General features: G+C 42.0%; 1 protein-coding gene across 10 annotated transcripts in view; it reads right to left on the bottom strand.

Annotated features, from left to right (window-relative positions):
• The window catches only part of LOC138992274 (uncharacterized), a 288887-nt gene that overhangs the window by 129257 nt on the left and 137354 nt on the right, over nucleotides 1-22276 (bottom strand). The window contains exon 8 of one of the 10 annotated variants that reach the window (XR_011468081.1): nucleotides 4224-4285. The exons of the other annotated variants lie outside the window; for them this stretch is intronic. The gene's annotated coding sequence lies outside the window, so the exon portion shown is untranslated. Of the gene's footprint in view, nucleotides 1-4223; nucleotides 4286-22276 lie in introns of those variants that run through there. 10 annotated transcript variants of the gene reach the window in all.

The raw sequence follows: 22276 nt of genomic DNA, 5'->3' as shown, positions 1-22276 counted from the left end.
AGGTAGGGGGGTTTCCTCAGCCCAGCCTGCACCCTCTCTATTCCAGGACCCCTCAGGGGATGTCTGACAGCCATTTTAGGCCCAATCTTGCAATCTGGGCCCACTGCCTCCTAACCGCTCATCTGTCTGCCTGCTTGATTGCCCCTAACTGCCCTTCCCTACAGGCCTGGTTGCCCCTAAATGCACTCTGCTGCCGACCTGCTCGCCCCTAACTGCCTCTGCCTCAGCCCCCACCACTGTGGCTTTGTCCAGAAGAACGTCCAGAAGGATGTCCGGAAGATGTCTGGTCTAATTAGCATATTACTCTTTTATTAGTATAGATATTTATGCCCTTGGTTTTATTAATTAAAAATCACAAGTATTCATTAAGCATCTACTACATGCCTGGCAATCTTCTAGGTGTTGAGGAAACAGTTGCAGACCAGAGACCATTCCTACTTTCAGGGAGGTTTTTAGTGATGGAGACAGACAGTAACAGGAAATCAAAGCATAGAGATTCATAGAGCAATCAATGCTGTGAAGATGGGAAATTATAAGATCAGGTAGAAAGCCATGCCTGCCTGAATGAACTGCCTGGGCAAGTGACATTTAAGCTGAGATGGAAACATGGAGAAGTGAACCCTGAGTAGGTCAGTGGGTTAGGCATTCCAGCTGAGGACACGGCTGAGTCCTTGAGGTGTGAATGATCCAGACCTCCTGGGGAAGGAGAGACCAAGCAGAGGCCATCACGGAAGGCCTTGTGGACCATGGTAAGGCATCAGGATACTATTCTGGGGGGAGTTTAGATCTTAGAGTCTATCCCTTTTATGATCAGATATTATTACATCCATCCCAACTGTGGGAATAAATAGTCCTTCTTTGAACTGTGGCACATCCTGGTTTTCAAGGATGAAAATGTTTCATTATGAGATTTCTACTTTCTTCCTTGAGATGATATACTTTTGGTGTAATCCACTTTGTGGGGCAGAACAGACCAGCTGGCCTGAGTAACAGCCCTTAGTGAGGGCAATACGTATTTATGCCCAAAGACCAGACTGCCAGGTACGGGCCAGATGTCCAGGCCTTTTCTCAATGGGAGAGCAAAGCAGTGCTCCATGCTATTCCCAACCCCCCATGTAGAGGGAATGCATTCCGTTGGGAGTTTTGCTATGTGCTGCCTATTGCCTCATCAACAATTCAGTTCCTTAATCACAGAAAAAGTGTTTAGAAAATGGAAGCAATGAGGAGAGAGACATCATCAGGAACGTGTGTGTTCTGAGGACTCCCTTGTGCATTGCCCACTCTCCTCCTGCCCCAGCACATGAGTGAGTTTACAAGCAGGTGGATGAGGGTGTTCGTCTGTTTCCACTGCCTGCTGGTTATGAGGCCTCAGTTTCCCAAGTCTGTAAAGTGGGGATAATAACACTTGACTCATCTGGCTGTGATGAGAGAAAACTGGGGAAGTGATTGTGGTGCTCCCCTTGGAATACATTTCCTCACACGGCAGCTTCGCTCCAGTGGGTTCCGCTTGTTTAGGGCAGAAGATCAGGTTTACAGCCTCGGAACAAAGCACTGACACTTCTCTGGAAGCCACCATCCTCCACTGGCAATGGGAACAGATGTTATTAACTTGCTTCATTTCATCATCACCAAAGGGTGGCAATTAATCAAGATGCTGTTTATAAAGAAACCCTGGATGTTCTCTTCCTCATGAAAGACTTACCTGAAGGCTCGTGTTTGTCACTGAAGTAATATCAGCGTCTAGTATAATTTAAAAGTACAAAACGAGATGAGGGTTAAAGCAGAAGGCTGAGGGAGAATTGCTGGAGAAATGAAATTATATTTGGCTCATCTCTGCCAAGTGACATTATATTGTTATGAAAACATGATCATGATATTACAAAACATTTGTGAATGTACCATTTAAATTTTTTTTTGTATTCTAGGCATTATTTCATCACATTAAAATGGGGCATGTTTACTACTGTGGCAGAGATGTTGATAGCTTTCAGTGTTAAACTGCATTTATTTTGAAATTTTTCAAATAGCTCTTTTTTGAAGAAGGTCCCTTCAGTGTAGTACTTCCCAGCTTTTCCTTCTGAAGTTAGGTTTCATGACAGCTAATCTCAGTAAACAGAGGCAGTGGGAGGCCCTGTGACACTGAAAGAAATGCAGATGGAATTGTTGTGTAATTAACTGCTGAGGTTGCTAAGACTGCACATGCATGGAAATGTACTTGAGAAGATGACATCGTAAGCTCTGGAATTAGAAAGACTGGGGTTCAATTCCCAACTCCATCCCTTACGGCTACGTGACCTCAGGGCAAGTTACATACCCTTCCTAAGCCTCAGTTTCCTTATCTATAAAATGGAGATAATAACAATAGAATCTACCTTACAAGTTGTAATTAAATTTAAATAGTATAAGCCTCAGAATAACACTGAAAATGGTACCTGATACATAGTAAGAGTTCAAAAAGCAGCTGCCAGTTAATAAAAAGACCTTCTCCTGTTAAGTGTTGGGGGAGTTAAAACCATTCAAACACAGACGCAGTACCCATTCTAGACCTTACCATGATTAGGAAGTACCTAGAGCAGTGGTTCTCAACCTGTGGGTCGCGACCTCTTTGGGGGTCGAAAGGCCCTTTCACAGGGGTCGCCTAAGACCATCGGAAAAAACATATATAATTACATATTGTTTTTGTGATTAATCATTATGCTTTAATTATGTTCAATTTGTAACAATGAAAATACATCCTGCATATCAGATATTTACATTACAATTCATAACAGTAGCAAAATTACAGTTATGAAGTAGCAACGAAAATAATTTTATGGTTGGGGGTCACCACAACATGAGGAAGTGTATTAAAGGGTCGCGGCATTAGGAAGGTCGAGAACCACTGACCTAGAGGGAGACGGTACTATAACAATTTGATAGGAAAAGTCTGTTACTTTTAGTAGGTTGCTTTACCAACCCACTCTTTGTTTTTTAATATATTTTTATTGATTTCAGAGAGGAAAGGAGTGGGAGGGAGAGAGAGATAGAAACATCAATGATGAGAGAGAATCATCAATCAACTGCCTCCTGTATGCCCCCTACTGGGGTTTGAGCCCGAAACCCGGGTATGTGCCCTTGACTGGAATCAAGCCAGGGACCCTTCAGTCTGCAGGCTGATGCTCTATCCACTGAGCCAAACCGGCGAGGGCAACAACCCACACTTTGAATTCCTCACTCATAAAATAAAAGATTTGAACTAGAATCAGTGTTTCCCAAAATGAATCACTCTTATACAGCCTTCAAAATTTTAGCCATTTGGGAGGGAAAATATAGGCCTGAAAAGAATAAAGCCATATACATAGATATTCAGTATACCTATAAATGTTAAATAAATCTATAATTTAATATAGGCATATTGGCTTTAATTTCATAGCATAAAATATCATAATACTCATCCTTCTAAAGTGTTACTGTAGAAGATCCCATCACTGGAAATCTGACTCATCCTCAAGCGCATTTGGGCACCATACTTGTACCGAATGGATTACCAGCACCCCGCATCCCTTAGGCTTATCCAGAGAAGAAATAGCTAGTAACCTAGTAATCTCTTAGTTTCAAATACACACTAACATAGACACACATGAAACCAATAGGTACAGTGTAGTAACTGAGAGCTCAGATCCTGAAGCCAGACAGCCCGAGTTCAAATCCCATTTCTGCCACTCACTTTGTGGTGCTGGGCAAACCATTTAACCTCTCTGTGCCTCAATTTCTTCATCTGCAAAATCAGGGTAATCAGAGTGCCAACTTCAGTGCGTTATTCTGAGATTTTAGATCAGTCAATATATGTAAGGTGCTCAGAATAGTGCCTGTACCAACACCTTGTAACCAAGCATGCCTGCTAGCATGGGCAAATACATCCCACTTTAACAAACACTGTCTTGGATCATCTCCATATTCCATTTTGGCTCTGAAGACTTGAAGGAGTGAAGGAAGTCTGAGTTCCAATTCTCTTTACTTGGAGTCCACACTTGCCTCAGATGCTTCCTCCTATCACATTATTATAGTACTGTCTCCCTCCAGGTACTTCCTAAGCATGGTGAGGTCTAGAAGGGGTACTGTGTCTGTATTTGAATGTTTTAACTCCCCCAACACTGACAGGAGATGGTCCTTTTATTAACTGGCAGCCTGTGGCTCTGCAGCCTGAGCAGACGAGCAATGTGAGAACCAAATGCTGGCTGGTGACGCTCCGCTGCTTAAGCAAAACCACCAGGGACCGAAAGCCGCTCCTCTCGTGATGGCTTCCCTGCCAACAACATTGAAGAAAATTAGACATAACGTGAATTCCATATGTCCAAATATATTACCATTCCATTTGGCCATAAAAAGTAAGTCTCTCTGGCCTACCGTATCTGAAACCCAAATCGTTTATATCTCAAACTCATATCCTTCCTCTAAATCTTCACACACCTGCATCATGTTGACATCCAAAATAAGCACGATTCATTGAAAAATGTGGGATTTCTGTCCAAAAAGAAACTCCATGAGGATAAGGGAACCAGCGTGCCCAGAGATTGGAAGTGAAATATGCAGACGGAGGTAGCGTGGCAAATCAATTCCTGCCTTTGTTCGTGTTAACAGAGATTCAGGGGACACATCAAGTGTTTAAATTACTCAAGCAGAAGTACGATCTGTTTAGTTATTATGTCTCCGATGAGAAAGTTTTTGTAAATCACAGTGACCTGGTAATTACACTCTCAGATACACTACCGCAGCGTTTTACAGACCGCAGAGCCCTACACCTTCAGGCTGACTGCGGTCAGGTTCCCCGCTGGGTGGACAGGCAGGCCGTGTGTTAGAGCTGTAAGCATGTGACATATCTAAACGAAGGCAGAAAACAGGGGATGATATGGATTGAAGCCAAGTTCAGCAATGGTTTTGTCCAATGTTGGTTTTATTTGGTTTGAAAAGAGATGATCCAAAGGCGCATGTCTGGTTTGGTTTCACTTTGGTATCCAGCTAACTACCTTTGGGACAATAATGTCCTCATCAGGGGTTACCTAATTCCCCAGAATCCATTTACAGGTTTCCAAGAATGAATTTACCTTAGTTGTGATTGTCGTCTGTCCATTCCTAACAAAATTTGGTAATTTTTTAGGTAGGAAAATCATAATATATATTTTATGCTACTAAATGAAAACCCATTGAATAAAGTGACATCCTATTGGGTTACAGCTAGTATTGGGGGTGTTGAATACCCTCCTCCAATACCTTTGTTTGTAATCTGAATCTATCTTATGGACCTAGTTCAGTTCAGACTATTAACTAGGATGAGATTGTCTTTCTGTCTTACTACATCATCTTTTCACCAATTTCCTTTCTGAGATGAACTTCTTTTGCTCTTCCCAGCCTTCCCAGACCTGGGTAGGTGAGACTGTGAAGGGGTCTCCACAGGCACTGGTTCTTGACTGCTTGTGGTTCTTTAGGCCTACTTACACCACCTTCTAATAAAATTCCTGTTTTGCCAAATTAGGCTAAACCTGTTTCTCTCTCTTGAATCCAAACAAGTTCATCTAATATATGGGAGAGGGAGAGAGAGAGAGAGAGAGAGAGAGAGAGAGAGAGAGAAGAAAGAAGGAGAACTCACCATGCTAGGCACTATCTTAAGCTGTTAACATGTACTAATGCTTTTATGTTACAAGTTTATGAAGGCACCCCTCTCTGCTCATGCTTCACCACTTACATTTCTATTCTCTGCTCTATTTTTTTTCTAATGCATGTATCTCTTTCCAACATACCTTATGAATTTCCTATGAGGTCTCCCCCATTAGAATGTAAGCTCACTGCTGATCTCAAGTGCCCAGGACATCCCTGACACATGGCAGGGCTCAATACATGTGTCTAATTAATTAGCTAATAAGTTAATGAGCTACATGCTATTAATTGGTTTATTACAAATATTTATTTAAACCTACAACCTCCTCCCACTTACCTACAGGACATGTTTAGGTAAGTGTTCTCCTCTCTAAAGCCTTTTAAGTGTGGGCTAGAATCTCACATCTGTGCTCTTGCCCAGCAACAGGGGACTAGATCAAATGACCTCCTGAGAGCTGTCTGGCCCTTGACATTCTAATTCAATTCCACTTAAATGTCCTAAAAGTAATTTGTGAAGAAATTCTTTTCCTCCTCCTCTATGGATTGGAGTGCACATTTACCTAATTGTTTCCTTGGTAGAGTGGCCGAGCTTTAAAGGGGCACTACGTCAGCTCTCATGCCATTTCCTCTGAGCGCTCACTTATAAAACCAAGAGACTAAAGACTCCACTCTCTAGGGAATTAAATTGCATTCAAATAAGATTAAGGATTTTTGACTCACAAAGGCAAGGACAATCAGAGGCTAACTAAAACGAGGCAATTGTTCAGCAAACTAATCCAGCCCTGTGATTCACAAAGGGACTCTCACAATTGGTCAGGGAAGAATAATGCTGGCAAGGAATGGGAGGGGCGGGCTGGATGGAGGTAGGGGAGGGTTCTTCCTCTAGGGGTTAAAGCTTTCTTCCTCGGGTCCTGGATGGTGAATCTGTGTATTTACTCAATTTAGTCAACTGTGGCCCTATGTCCTCCAGCTGAACTGGATTAGATTAGAGAAAGTCTTAGAGTGTGAACGCCAAGCACAATGGTCAGCTCCTCCAAAGGACAAGGGAAGGAAGGGGTGTGGGGGTGGAGAAGCTGGACGTTGGCGACGTTTGCTGACCTACAGGAGTTCCTCTGTCGCCCACTGATTTTGGAACAGGGGTTCTTAACCTCTTACAGGCCATGGACACCTTCTCAGAATAATGTTCTAAAATGTGTAAAGAACATAGGATTGCCAAGCAAACTAATTATATTGAAACCTAAATTATGTTTTTCAAAAGCAGATCAGTAATACATATATTTAGTAACCCATTAAATATCATGGCTAGCAGGAGGCCTGATAATTACCATAATTTTCAAGTGGTGATGAATTTAAATGATAGTTTGAAGTATCTCGACAACTGTAATGTGATATGAAAGTACCTACAATTTATGTGAATGATAAAGTCACAGGTACCACTAATAATCCTGTCTGTTGCCGACATTCAAAATTGAAGGAGCCCTGGCTGGTTTGGCTCAGTGGATAGAGCGTTGGCCTGCAGACCAAACGGTCCTGGGTTTGATTCCAGTCAAGGGCACATGCCCAGGGTTGCGGGCTCGATCCCCAGTGGGGGGTGTGCAGGAGGCGGCCAATCAGTTATTCTCTCTCGTCATTGATGTTTCTATCTCTCTCTCCCTCTCCCTTCTTCTCTGAAATCAATAAAAATATATATTTTTTTAAAAATTGAAGGAAATGATAAATTTCAGTTAGATGCTACCAAAACTGGTGAAGTAATTTCGTGAATGCCCCCCAAGTTCTACCCCTGGTTACAAACTCCTGGAAGAGAGATTACAGTGAAACAGCTAAACACTGTACCCAACTTCATGGTGCTTGTTGGCTCAGGTCAACAATGAGAAAGCCTGAAAAAAGAGGAAATATCAGCACCTGCCATGTGTGTTTGATGTGTAATGAAACGGTCCCTTTAGACTGGTGAGCAAAGAGCTTCAAGTTGCCACAAGAGAGTAGTAAGAATGCTGGCATTACAGTGGCCAACATATCCTGGTTTCCCATGACTGTATCTGTTTTAAAATGAACCTGTGCTCTAGGAACCCGCCAGGCCCCGGCCAACCTGAATGGTTGGTCAGGCTCCAAGTGAAAATGACTTTCCTACAAGGTATAATAAGGGTTAAATGAGGTTATGTATATGAAATGCTTAGTGCGGTGTCTGTCACACAGATAGCAGTCAGGAAAAGCGGCTCTCACTATCACTGCTGCTGCTGTATTATAGCGTTCACTCCCTTCTCTCTCCGTGACTCCATCCCCTAGAAAGAGGCTCGCCTTCCTCTGTGCCTACGTAAACTATAAAGTCTCCCATCCGAAAGTCCACTTTTTTCATGAAGAATTTGCTAACTTCACTGCAGGGATGAAATGATATATTCAGTTGAACCATATGACGTTGACAGTTTTATAGGTATAGTTCAATGTAATGTGTGCCCACACTGGGCACAGGGTGTGGCATGCAGCATGCTGTCATCTTTCTTCCTTAATGATTCTGGTATGCCGTCAGCCTCTCCTTAATTCATATGCTACAGTCCTCCCAGGTTTCCAATGAGATTTCAGATTCCATGTCATTATATTCTTTTCAATTAAGATAATTTATTAAATGCTTAAATAAAATGATTGTTTAACCCTTAATAAACTGCATGTAAAAATTTCACAAATCAAAAGGGAAAAGTCTTTGGATTTGGAACTATGTTTGCGCTAGATACAATTGCCATTGTGTATCTCTCACTTTCTGGCAATGAATCATATACTACTTGTATTGTTCTTCATCTTTTTTTTAAGCATCTTTTTATATATTTCAGATAGGAAGGGAGAGTGAGAGAGAGATAGAAACATCAATGATGAGAGAGAATCATTGGTCAACTGCCTCCTGCACACACCCCCTCCCCCACTGGGGATCCAGCCCGCAAGAATTGTGGCCTCACCAAGAATTGAACCGTGACCTCCTGGTTCATAGGTCAATGTTCAACCACTGAGCTACATCAGCTGAGCTGTTCTTTAGCTTATGTGCATGTCTTAGGCCTGATATTGCCCATGTTATATTCCTCTTTATATCTTAAAATATCCATTGTTACAAAGAAATACATTAATTGTGACTCAGCGGTTTGGAGTATTATCCCATACACCAAAAGGTTTTGAATTCTATTCCTGGTCAGGGTTCATACCTAGGGGTAGGTTTGATCCTTAGTTGGGTCAAGTATGGGAGGCAACCAATGGATGTTCTCTCTCACATTGATATTTCTCTCTCTCTCTCTCCTAACCTTTCTCTCCAAAATCAATAAAAACATATCTTTGGGTGAGGATTAAAAATAAAAATGAAATGCATTAATTGGGGGTAATTGAAAAGGGGATATTAAATGTCATAGAAAATGAATGGGAAATTTGCAATATTAAAGTTTGGGTTGAAAAAATATATAAAGATGGTTTCTTTTGCTGTGCAGAAGCTTTTTATTTTGATGTACTATGTTGAATAAGAATGGTGAAAGTGGACATCCCTGACTTGTTCCTAAGGGAAATGTTTTTAGTTTTTTCCCATTGAGTATGATGTTTGCTGTAGGTTTGTCATATTTGGCCTTTATTATGTTGAAGTATGATCCATCTATTCCCATCTTGTTGAGAGTTTTTATTAAAAGAGGGTGTTGGATTTTGTCAAATGCTTTTTCTGTGTCAATTGACATGATCATGTGATTTTTATCTTCCAATTTGTTTATGTGATGTATCACATTTATTGATTTGCCAATATGAATCTCAAAGGAAGCCCACTGCATGGGAGAACCTATTTGCCAACTATGCATCTGTTAAGGGGTTAATTTCCAAAATATATAAGGAACTCATACAACTTAACAGAAGGGAGACAAACAATCCTGTTAAAAACAGGGCAAAGGACCTAAATAGACACTTTTCCAAAGTGGACCTTCAAGAGGTCAAGAGATATGTGAAAAAAGGCTCCAAGTAATCATCAGAGAGATGCAAATTAAAATGACAGTGAGGTATCACCTCACTCCTGTCAGAATGGCTATCATCAACAAATCAGCAAATGATAAGTGATGGCAAGGATGTGGAGAAAAGGGAACCCTAGTACACTGCTGGAGGAAATGAAGTCGCTATGGAAAACAATATGGAGTTCCCTCAAAAAATTAAAAATGGAACTGCCATTTGACCCAATGACCCCACTTCTAGGAATATATCCTAAGAAACTTGAAACACCAATCAGAAAGAATGTATGCACTCCTATGTTCATAGCAGCACAATTTACAATAGCTAAGATCTAGAAACAGCTCAAGCACCCATCAGTAGATGAGTGGATATAAAAACTGTTGTACATTTACACCATAGAATACTATGCTTCTGGAGAGTACTATGCTAAGTGAAATAAGCCAGTCAGAGAAAGATAAGTATCACATGATCTCACTCATATGTGGAATTTAATGAACAAAATAAATTGATGAACAAAATAAATCCAGAGACACAGAAGTATGGAAGAGACTGATGAACCTCAAAAGGAAGTTGAGAAGAGAGGGGGGTGGGAAGTGATTAACCAAAGAACTTGTATGCAAATATGCATAGCCCATGGATACAGATAATAGGATGGTGAAAGCCTGGGAGAGGTGGATGTGAGGTGCAGAGGGTCAATGGGGAAAAAAGGGGGACATCTGTAATACTTTCAACAATAAAGATAAATTTAAAAATATATATCATTAAAGAGAAGGCCATCAACTAGATCTAAAGAGCAGCATGTAGTTGTCCCAGCTTCCTGTGCTGAGTCAGCAGGTGAACTGTGGTTAGGCAGAATTAAGATGTGTTGTTTATATAAATACTAGAGGCTCAGTGCACAAATTCATGCACCAGTGGGTCCCTTGGCCTGGCCTGCATCCTCTCGCAATCTGGGACTCCTTGAGAGAGTCAGAGAGCCAGTTTCATCCTGATCCCCACAGGCAAGACTGAGGGACCCCACCAGTGAATGAATCGGTGCACCAGGCCTCTAGTATGCATATAAGATCTTTGGTTAATCTATTTCCCCCTCCCCCCTTCCCTCTGAGATTCATCAGTCTGTTTCATGTTTCCATGCCTGTGCGTTGAGTGTCTGCCTCCTGGTGGTCAGTGCACATCATAGCTACGGGTCAAACAGTCAAGCAGTCGCTTAGGCTTTTATATATATAGATACCCAGATTTCAAAAACAGGGTAATTAAGTATGTAAAACATATTATTAATAATTTTTATATTGATTATATGTTGAAATGATAAAAATATAGAAATATTAAGTTAAACAAAAATATTAAAGTTAACTTTACCATTTCTTTTGAATTCTTTTAATGTGGCTACAAGAATATTCAAAAATTTATATGTGAGATAACCCAAATGTCCATCAACAAATGAATGTCTATGCAAAATGTGATATATATATACAATGGAATATTATCTTATCTAATAAAGAGAGAATATGCTAATTGACCCTGTCATCACAAAGATGGTGGCGACTACAGCCAATAAGGAGGGAATATGCTAATTGACTGCCCCACCCTCAAAGATGGCAGCTCCCACAGCCACAAGATGGCAGTGACCAGTCCTTTCAGCCCTGCCAGGGCAGCAGGAATGTGGCAAGGCTGGGCCTTTACCCAGTGGGCCCGGCCACTCCACATGCCTGCCTCTGGAGACCCCCAGTCCCCTCAGCACCCCAGCTGCTCAGGGCTGGCCCGAGGCACAGGTAAGCCTCGGATGGTGGCTGCCCAGCCGATGCCCAAGGTGCAGGCAAACCTCGATGTCGGCTGTCCAGCTGCCCAGGGCTGCCTGAGGCTCAGGTAACCAGGGCCAGCCAAGGCTTGTGCTGCTGGCAGTGACAGCAGCAGAGGTGTGATGGGGCATCACCTTCCCCTGATCTCCAGGTCACCTCCTGCCCCTGAGGGCTCCTGGACTGTGAGAGGGGGAAGACCAGGCTGAGGGACCCCCCTCCAGTGCATGAATTTTCATGCACCAGGTCTCTAGTTAAGTTATTAAAAGGAATGAAATGCTGACAGATGCTACAATATGGATGAGCCTTGAAATCGTTATGCTAAGTGAAATTTCAGGCAAAAATAGACAAATGTTGTATGATTCCATTAATATAATAGGCAAAGTCATAGAGAGGGAAAGTACAGCAGGGATGACCAGGGCTGGTAGGAAGGGAACAAAGAATTAGAGCTTCTGTTGGGATGATGAGAAAGTTCTGGAAAGGTGATGGTAGCACAGTATTGTGAATGCCTAATGCCACTGAATTATACACTTAAAAATGCTAAAATTGTAAGTTTTATGTTATGCCTATTTTACTACAATTTTAAAAGGTCTTTTGTGGCTCGCATGCGTGGCTCCCATGACGTTGCCTTTGGACAGCGCTTCTGGGAGCTCAGCAGCCTTGCTGGTAGTGCTTGAGTGATCCACCTTTGGAGTCAGAAGATGTTAAGATTGGAGCTCCAGCTCTGGCCCTGACTGGCTAAAAAAAACGATCAACCCCACAATCTCTGACTACCTCAGTTTCCCCATCTGCAAAATGTGGATTCTAAAATGTGCCATATAGGGCTCTTTTAAGTCTAAGAGAAGATATGTATACAGTGTGTTTTCACTGAAGCACAAGCGATGAATAAATGGTACTCATTGCCACTACAAATGAAAGAAATGTCTTTCCTTTTTTTTTAATTCTCACCAAAGGATATTTTTTCCATTGATTTTTTTTAGAAAGAGTGGAGAAGAAAGAGGAAAAGGGGAGAGAGAGAAACATCTATTGGTAGCCTCCTGCATGCTCTCCAAGGGATGGAGCCTGTAACTGAGGTATGTGCCCTGGACCAAAAATCAGACCCATGACCCTTCCTTTGGTCCACTGGCCACTGCTCTATCCACTGAGCCTAACTGACCAGGGTGGGGTCTCCCCTTTTTATTGATACCTACCTATTTTGTTAATGTTTGAGGAATAATCCAAAATGCTGTTCCAGCAGGAACAGCATTCCTACCTGGGTGAAAACCTAGGCAGGAAATGTGGTCCCCTTTCTGGAGACTATGGGAAAAGAGTTAAGTTCTACTCTATAGAAATTGCATTTATTTTAGAACCTCCCTTCCCCTATTGTCTACATATTGTTATCATAATATGATATATGCAGCCCTAAAATATTTCCAGTTGGGCAAAAGCATGCACTGAAAATAAGCAAGGTTATGGAGCAAATAGGAATGGGGCGACCACTCAAAGTCTACACACTTTTGCAACCAGAACACTAGCAAAACGACTGGTCCATGGGGCAATAATTCGGCCAGCCAAGGTGGACAAGTTGGAATGCCTGGAGGCTGCCACAGTGCTACTAAAACTGCACACTCTCCACCCATACATGATGGGGCAATGCTGGCAGCGTGTTAACTGGAGCCGGACTGGCAGGTGTTGAAACAACATGATGAGAGTGAAGCTCTGAGCAGTGGGGCTGTCATTCCTGTGGGCACAGAGGGATGGCCAGCCGCCATGAGGTGGAAGCCGAGCAAGGCTGTGGATGCTCATCCTCGAAGAATGAGCCCCAGTCTTGGGGACTTGTGTTAAAATATTCTTTAAAAACAACTGGAATGTTCCCTCAGCCAATAGAGCAGGCCCAGTTGAGGACTGACTGGATGAAGCTTTTAGTTGGACTCCTGCAGCTCCAGTTCCCTTGCCTCAGGAAAAAGAAAATCACATAGGAACCAGGATGCCCTGTGCATTACACAGACAGCAGTCCCCTCTCATAGTAACGGACGGCCTAACTCAGTCCCGAACCACACATGTCTATATTTCCTGTGTACATACATGATCCTATTTGATATTCACAACACCTCTACACAACTGGTGCTATTACACTCGTTTTAAAGTTGGTTACCTTGCTCAAATATCCTACAGTAGCATTAGGATTCACAGCAAGTCTGCTTATTTCAATATCCATCCTCTTAACCACTGCACCACATTGCCTGGTCATTTTAGGCTATTCAGTTATGACAAATGGGACCAGACCATTTAGCAAATTGTAGGTTCAGCCTTGCCTAAGCTCGGCTCTCAACAATCTTCCAATGCCCTTTCTGAATTCACTTCATACAGTGTTAGTGAAGATAGATAAAATGATCCAGGCATAGTTCTTCTCTAAAGTGGAGGGAGGAGTAGAAGGCATAATGTCACCTGCTAAGACCTCTAACACTGAGGATACTATTTTGAGTTTATCTCCTATTAGGTATAAACATCAAAATCCTTTGGCTGTAAGTTTTCTGTGCTAAAGTTTCCAATGATGAGCTCAATGGAAGAGTGTCCAAGCAGCACTGCGAATGCCCCAACTACCAGGTCAGTTGCTGTTAGGATTCATCACATGCAAACAAGTCTTGAAGGCTAGCAAATAGACTGACGGGAGAGATTCTTGATGAAACGCAGAACTTATTCCCTATCCTGGTATATTCAGTTAATAGGTACCAGAGCAGCCACACTGGTTATAAAGGTATTCAATGTTTCTGAAGTGCCGGGTAAACAGCCCCTGCCTGTGTTCACTAAATGCTCCATCTACCACTTTAGCTTCCCTGGCCTCTCCCCTTGGTCCCCCAAAACCTCTTCCCATTTCAAAAAAGGAATGCCTAGCTTCCTGGGGGTGGGGCGGTCTGGTTCTTTGCTGGCATCATGCTTCCTGGCCCGACCAGCGCCTCGCCATACTGCAAGTTAACATTTTCCATATGCCCTGACTGACCCCCATTCTATGGCTGAAGGACTGGCTTATTCCTAACATGTCAGTTGCCCATCTTTATATTGATGGGAGAGGAAGTATAGATGGAAGTGAAGAAGTGGAAAATAACCTGACCCTGCTGGATAATTTATCTATTGTTTGAGTATAAGAACATATTTTCAAAAAGTAAATTCATTTATAAAAATCCTCTAAATCAAGATTTCAAACTCTTGTGGATTGGCCAAATTTTGCCTACAGATAGGTTTTTTTGCTTTGTTTTATTTTGTTTTCTGAATGGCCAGGAATGTGTAAAAATATTGAGTTCAAAGATGAAGCTAAAAAACTAAAAGGGTTCATCACAACTACCCTTAACCCCTTATCTTGTCCTATTGCTCAACTGCACATTTGAAATCACAGGCTGTTCCCTGAAGGCATTCAAACTTGACACCCCGTTCTAAAACACATAACATCATCTCAGTTCTATTAGTTTTTCTCATCAGCGTAGGGCGATACCCATCTTAGTCTATGACTTGAGCTATGATGTATCTGTTTTGTTCGAGAAATGGAGGCAAAGCTACATCCAGAGGTAGCCATTCAGGATTAATTAAACATTTCACCAGGCTTAACAGATCTACTTAGATTTGATTCATCTCTACTTTTATTACCAATGAGCAGGGGTCCTCAAACTTTTTAAACAGGGGGCCAGTTCACTGTCCCTCAGACCGTTGGAGGGCCAGACTATAGTTTAAAAAAAAACTATGAACAAATTCCTATGCACACTGCACATATCTTATTTTGAAGTAAAAAAACAAAACGGGAACAAATACAATATTTGTATTTGCATGTGGCCCGCGGGCCGTAGTTTGAGGACCCCTGCCAATGAGCATATCTTGATGATTATTTTATATCTTCTTAACTTCACAGCAGACAAATGCTCATCTTTCCCTTGTGTTTTTCTTCCCCTGAAGGGACATGATGGTGAGTCATCACCGTTTCCCTGAGTCTTGGTGTCCACCTGAGAGCTGAGGATAGAATCTGGAGCACCGGGCAGCTTCTGGCTTTGGGCCACATCCCTGAATCATTCAGGTGGAGATCCGAGACCGAGGGGGCAGATGCTGGCCTGAAGTAACTGAGGAAACACCTCTGGCGCCATTAACTTGGAAGCTCCTCATAGAAGCACATGACCTCAGCGCAGGTCTAGGTGCCCCTTGACCCACCACCCAGCATTCTCTTGTTCACTATGAAAGGAGCTCCGTGGAGCCAAGATGTCTCTCTGACCTGGTCCTTTGAGTCAATCCTCTCAGTAACCTTACAAGAGGTTTCAGAGAGCCCTGGGATTTGCAGAATAAATAGCAATCCCCAACCTCTAATTCCCCCCCAGCTGCACTCTTGTAATTATACTAGTGGTGTTAGGTTGATTGCATGTCTTTAGTATATTTACTGAGTAGCTATTATGCATAAAGCACTCTGAGAGTCCTGGTGCGACTCTGGTAGGTTTTGGAGTCTCCTAGGTTTGGGGATGATACAGTCAAGAAAGTTGCCTGGGGCTCAGAGATCTTAGTACATAAAGTAAATCAAGAGTTATTTGTCTCTAGTAGTTATGACCAGGTCACTGAAGGTATGTGGGGAGAAAATGTTCTGAAAAAGGCAACAAAATTGTTAACACTTTTAATTATGTTTGGAGCACACAGCATTATAGAACCAACTGAGTTGCGTTATTGAAAACCGTGTCAGCTGCCATTCAGGGACTCAGCCAGGCAAGGAAGCTCTTGGGAGAGTTTGCTCATTTCTTTATTCAGGTTGTTTGCCTGTCAATGTAATTTTAGGAGTGTTCTTTCAAAGAATCCAGCAGTCGTTAATCCTAACAAACAATAGCTTTAATTCCAGACTATCCTTCATCACATAGCAGTGAAGGTAGAGGGCAGTGGGGGCTTTTCTAGCTATATTTTTACTTCTCTTCCAGAATATAGTTTTGAGGAAATACAGGGGCATTTGGCAGGAAGCAGAAGATATATTCATTTTTTTTTCAGATGAAAAGCCTGGGTATTATTTATTAGTTAAACTATGTTGGGAAACATTTTAACACTCAGGACCAAGAGGATGTTATTTTATTTTGCCGCGTATTTCTATTTGAATTTAAACAGCATTTCCTTATGTTTAATTTTTTAAAGGTTTTGTAGATATAGGGAAGAAATTTGCATTACTTAGTGGTTAACAATTGTATTCTAGCTGATGTGGGAGGGAACAAAAACACACCCAGAACTTGCTATGGCAAAGCCACACACTGATATTTGTGCCAGGGATAGCAGTCCATATTTCAGAACAACAAGTGTGGCTTAGTTGGTTGAGTGTCATCCTGTGCACTGAAAGGTTGCTGGTTCTATTTCTGGTCAGGGCACATGTCCGGATTGTGGGCTTGATCCTCAGTAGGAGGTGTGCGGGAGACAGCTGATCACATCATCAATATTTGTTTCTCTCCCCCCGCCTTCTTCTCTCTAAAAAATCAATAAAAAATCTTTTTAAAACAAAATTTGGACTTAAAATAAAAAGAATGAGGAGAGGATGACCTATGATGAAATGTTTCATTTCATCCCAAAGAACCCAGTGGCATTCCATTGAAAGACAATCCCACCCAGCCAGAGTGGCTCAGTGGTTGAGTGTTGACCTATGGACCAGGAGGTCACGGTTCGATTCCAGGTCAGGGCATATGCCCAGGAATGTACTCAGTCCCCAGTGGGAGACATGCAGGAGGCAGCCAATTGATGATTCCCTCTCATCAAAGATGTCTCTATCTCTCTCTCTCTCCTTCTCCTTTCCTCTCTGAAATCAATATATATATATATATATATATATATATATATATATATATACACACACACACATATATATATATACACATATATCTTTTAAAAAGACAATCCCTTGTTATTTAAATGTGTGAATCAAACATAAGGTTTGACTCCCCCAAAAACCTTCCGAGAAAGCAAGTTTATTTATTTACCATTAACATTCAATTAAGAAGAACCCAGCGTATCCATCCAAAGAAGAGCTAAATGGGGAACAGAAAGGCCTGAGAAAGAAAAAGTGGTCTTTTTATTTTACTATTCTAGCTCTCTTCCTGCATCCATTTGCCCCATCTTCTCATCACTCAGAAGTCTACTGCATGAAGATTAAGTAAACAGCCAGCAATCAATGCATTTGTCAATCTCTACCTAATCAAAAATAGTTGCCTCAGTTATCTATTGCTGCATCTAAAGCTTGGTAACTTAAAACAGCTATTTGATTTGCTCATGATTGGGGTCAGCACTTAGGGCTGGGGTCAGCTGGCTGCCTGCCTGTAGGTCTCATCTGGCATCTCCAGCTGACTCAGCTGGACCAAAGGTTCTGAGACGGTTTCGTTCCCATTCATGCATTTAGTGCCAGCTGTAAATCACAGCTCTTGTGATTCCAGAAAGAGAGTCTGAGCTTTGGCATATGGTAGCACCGGAGAGACAGGCCCCAAGGCGCAGGCTTTTCAAGCCTCTGCTTGCATCACAGCTTCTGATGGCCATTGGCCAACGCTAGTTAAATGACCAAGGCTGATCAATGTGGGAGGCCTACAAGCATGAAATCATGGTTCACTGAGGGCCACACCACAAAATCCTATCCAAGGAGGCAAGAATCAATGGCAGGAAAATAGCTTCTTCTAACTGACCTCGGAAGCGCGGACGGGCTACACGAAGACTGGGACACTGCCGCTGGTTTGACTCCTGAGAATACACAGGAGAATGATGCAGACAGGGTTTTCACACACTGACATTCTCAGCTTTGCTGCTGAAAACTAGTGCTAAAAAAAAAAAAAGTCTTTTCAAAACATTTATTTCCCTAAGCCAAGCTGTGGACAAAGTGAGTCCAGGCTCCATTTTCCTTGATTTCTCATTCTGATCATCTAAATCAGTTTCTAGATATTTCCAAAAGCACCTGTTATACCTGGTACACAGTAAAAGAAAACGAAACAAAAAATTTTGTTCTTGAGGGAGGTCATGGAGGGCTCTTGGTTTGAGCAGAAAGATGTGAATCAAATGTTTGGGGATTTGATCATTTAAAAGTGTTATCAGTGACTTGCTTCTAGAACTTCAAATACCCACTAGCCTGAGCAGCTCAGCTAGGGAACAGACATTCTGAAACACACTTGCTCCTAAGAGACCTGTCAAATGGACCATCTGTAAGATCAGAGTCACAAGTTGGAAAGGATCTCGGCAGCTTTCCCTTTGCCTAGTCAACTTGTGGTCTAACTTATTCAAGACAGATGGACCATCATCCTATTTTAACCTCATACTGATGTTTGTCTCGTGCCAATTCCTCTGTCTTGCACACATCCTTTTTCTATGATATAAAGGAAACTGTAATATCTGGATTGCTTAATCATTTTATAAACCTACATAAGATAAATGGAACCTGGACGTGTTTCAGGACTTGGCTAAATTCAGTACAGATCCCAGTTTTGAGAGAGAGAGAGAGAACGTGTGCTAACCATGCATACGCAACATACCTTCCATGATCGAGCTAGTTATTTAATTTAGGATGCATGTGCTTCTCTAAAAATATTCCTCATGTATATAACAGCATCAGCAACAAGTTACATTGCACGAGTGCTTGATGTGTACCAGACAATGGACAGAGTGCCTGGGGAGGTCAGCATAGAGATTGTGTGTCATGCTGGTTCGTGTTTAAGCTCACCAACAAATGAGGGAGTATTTAAAGAGAAATCAGAGCCAATATGCTGCCCTTAGGGACCAGGCAAATGCCAGTCCTATTATTTTATGACAAAATGGAAAGTGCTGAAGCAGGAAGATTTGCAATGCTTCTTATACTTGTGGAGGTTTTTTTCTCTGAAAAAAAAACACAAATCTGAACATACAAAGTTTTTCACATAATTCCAGAGACTCTCCTAGAGACCCTGAAACCTAGCCATGGGCACATTGCACTTCTGTATGGAGAATAGGAGAGAAAGAAAAAGAGCCAGATTTTTATTAGGAGCTTCTGTGTGGCAGACACTCGGCTTACATATCACCCCACCTTCACAGTGGCCATTGAAGACAGGGCTTGTGATTCCAGTGGGCAGATCCAGAAATTGTGAAAACTGTGATCCCCAAGAAGTTAAACATCTACAGAGATCATACTCCCACCAGGCATTAGCAGAGGTTCAAAACTGCATCTTCTTGTCTTCCCAGTCTTAGCATTTGAGCCAACCACAAGAGATAAAATAGAGCATGAGAGACTAAAACAACAGGGACAGGCATTTTGATAAGAACTCATTTATATCATAAACTACCAAAATATCCCACAGTAGTTACCCTAAAATGTGTCACAATTCACCCCTAAATGTAATATTGTACAGTATGTAAGTCATGTTTCCACAAAGTATTTAATGACATGAAGGAATGTTCACAATTGCAAGGTTACAGAAGCAGAATTCAAACATGTAGATTCAGCAATGTGTGTGTGTGTGTGTGTGTGTGTGTGTGTGTGTACCTGTGTATACACACATACATATATACAGGGTGTCCCAAAAAATATGTACACACTTTAACAGCTGATTCTATTACATTTTGAAAATAAAATATATTTTAATAAACACTGCCTTTATAAGTATACATTTTTGGGGAACACCCTGTAGATACAGGGTGGGGCAAAGTAGTTTTATAGTTGTTCATATGGAAAATAATAATTATATGTATATAATTATGCAAATAGACTAAACAGCGGTAAAACCTAACAACTGAACAACAAGTTGCTATGATGTGTGCTGACCACCAGGGAGTGTGCGTGGAACATGGCGGGCATTGGCTATGGTGGGATGATGGAGCAGGTGAGCAGGGGCGTCAGACCAAGGTGGGGTGCCAGTTGCTGTCATTGGGGCAAGCCTCTGGTGGTTACTGAAATTCTTTCCTCCTGCTCACCACAGTCCTGCCAGCGCTCGCACCTGCTGCTGGCCCTGATCACTCAGCACTGTCAGCAGGTGCAAGCAGCAGCTGCCGCCCCGCTCACCCCTCAGGACTTCTCCACCTCCCTCTGCTCCTGAGGGGCAATCGGGGCAGCAGCTGCTGCTCGCACCTGCTGCTGGTGCCATCCCCAATCTCCATGCCTTCAGTGGGTGTGAGCGGGGCTGGCACCCTCAAAGCATGGGAGCAGAGGTGGCAGGAGCCAGGCTGCTGGCAGACAGGGGACCATGGGCCTTGGCTGGAGGGGCTGGGCGGGAGCGTGGAGGATGGGCCAAGACCCGGCCCTGTGCCCACCACAGCCTCTCGACCCACAGTTCCTTTCAAGGTGCACAAATTTGTGCACTGTGCACCTAATAATTAATAAATAATAATATAAGGATAAATTATTTTTCGCATATTCACAACTGTAAACCTACTTTTGTCCCATCCTGTGTGCATGTTTATATATATATATATATATAGAGAGAGAGAGAGAGAGAGAGAAAATGCCCATCTGGTCCCATCTTCTTAGCAAGAGCCAGACTAAAACCAAAGCACCCTGCAGCCCCCATTCTCAGCAGAACCCACCAGAGACTCTCTGGCAGGGCTGACCACTGCGGATCTCATTCTCGGGGAATATTCAGAGATGTGTACATTTGTTTCCATAATCGCCCTAAATATTTACATTGTCCTTATCAGTAGATTACATTACATATTTATTTACAACTATCACTTGTAGTGCTCTCCCCTGATTGGGAAACGAAACAGCTGTTTGGCACTTACAACAACATGGCCTATCCCTTTGACTGATCACTGAAAGAGAGCAGATGATAGTGTTTACTCTGGGATTTCTGAAACAGAGCTGACCAGTTGTAGGCAGAAGGAAAATTATTTCCCAGGAATCTTCTGCAGTAGAGATTACAGAGATATGGGAAGGAGCGATGAATGAAAGAGCAGACTCTTGGGGTTCAGTGGCATTTGTCACCAATTTAATGGGACTGGGCAATTGTGGGATTGGTACCCAATTTCAACTGTGCTGTTTTCTTGGTCACAATCCTCACCATTGGGTATGCAATGGTGATTATGCAAGTCTGTGGGGTCACTGCTGAATTTGCTAACTAGTTGGCCAATGAGTACCTCAGAGGAAACCTCTTTAAAACTGACTGTATATTCCAAAGTGGGGGGCGGGGGGAGAACCTATCTCTTTGAAGTTATTTTTGCCACTAATTCAAATAATAAAAACATAAAATATAAAATCTCAAGTATTTAAATGGCTAATTTGTATTATAATCTTGCTTGCAAAATGTAAAAGAACGACTTAATCAAGTGTATTTGTTTGTTTTTAATTAAACCAGATGTAAAGCCAACACTTTTTCTTGTATTTAACTATAAGAACTATAAAATACATAGTGAATGTCGGGTTTTTCTGGCATTGCCCACATAATAATGTATTGCTTATATGTGAAAAAGTGACTATACCTTGGGGAAGAAAATAAACTTTAAGAAGTTCACCCTTAGTGTAACTATGTTAATATAAGGGGAAACAGTTGTGTTTACTCATAGCATATCTAGTTAACAGTGTGTGAAGTTAAATTTTAAAATCCCATACGAATACTTTATTGCATACAAATGTGGTCAGTTAAAACAGATTTCTTAAAGCATAGCAGATTTAAATAGATTTGTGTCAACATAGCTTTCCAGCCCACCATTATCATCAAATTATTTCCCATTATCTTCAAGGACAAATGGTTTTGCACCCAGTGGTAAACACAGTTTAGCACTCTGCTTTGAAGGGTAGGGGGTTGTTTGTGGAGTGCGGAAATAGCTTACCACTTTAGTTCATGGAATTAGACATTTTTGAATAATAGCCAAAGGGTTCTTGTCAGTGTCAGGAATTTACTGAATACACACTTTCACTTTTCAAAAGTGGGCCTGGAATCAAACTCTTAATAGAATGAGAGAGCAAATCTGTG

The sequence above is a fragment of the Myotis yumanensis genome, unplaced genomic scaffold (genome assembly GCF_028538775.1).
Source record: "Myotis yumanensis isolate MYYU_CA2020_CCGP unplaced genomic scaffold, mMyoYum1.0.hap1 SCAF_14, whole genome shotgun sequence".
Taxonomy (NCBI): Eukaryota; Metazoa; Chordata; class Mammalia; order Chiroptera; family Vespertilionidae; genus Myotis; species Myotis yumanensis.
The sequence above is the reverse complement of the archived record's forward strand: the minus strand, read 5'-3'. Positions and strand labels throughout refer to the sequence as shown.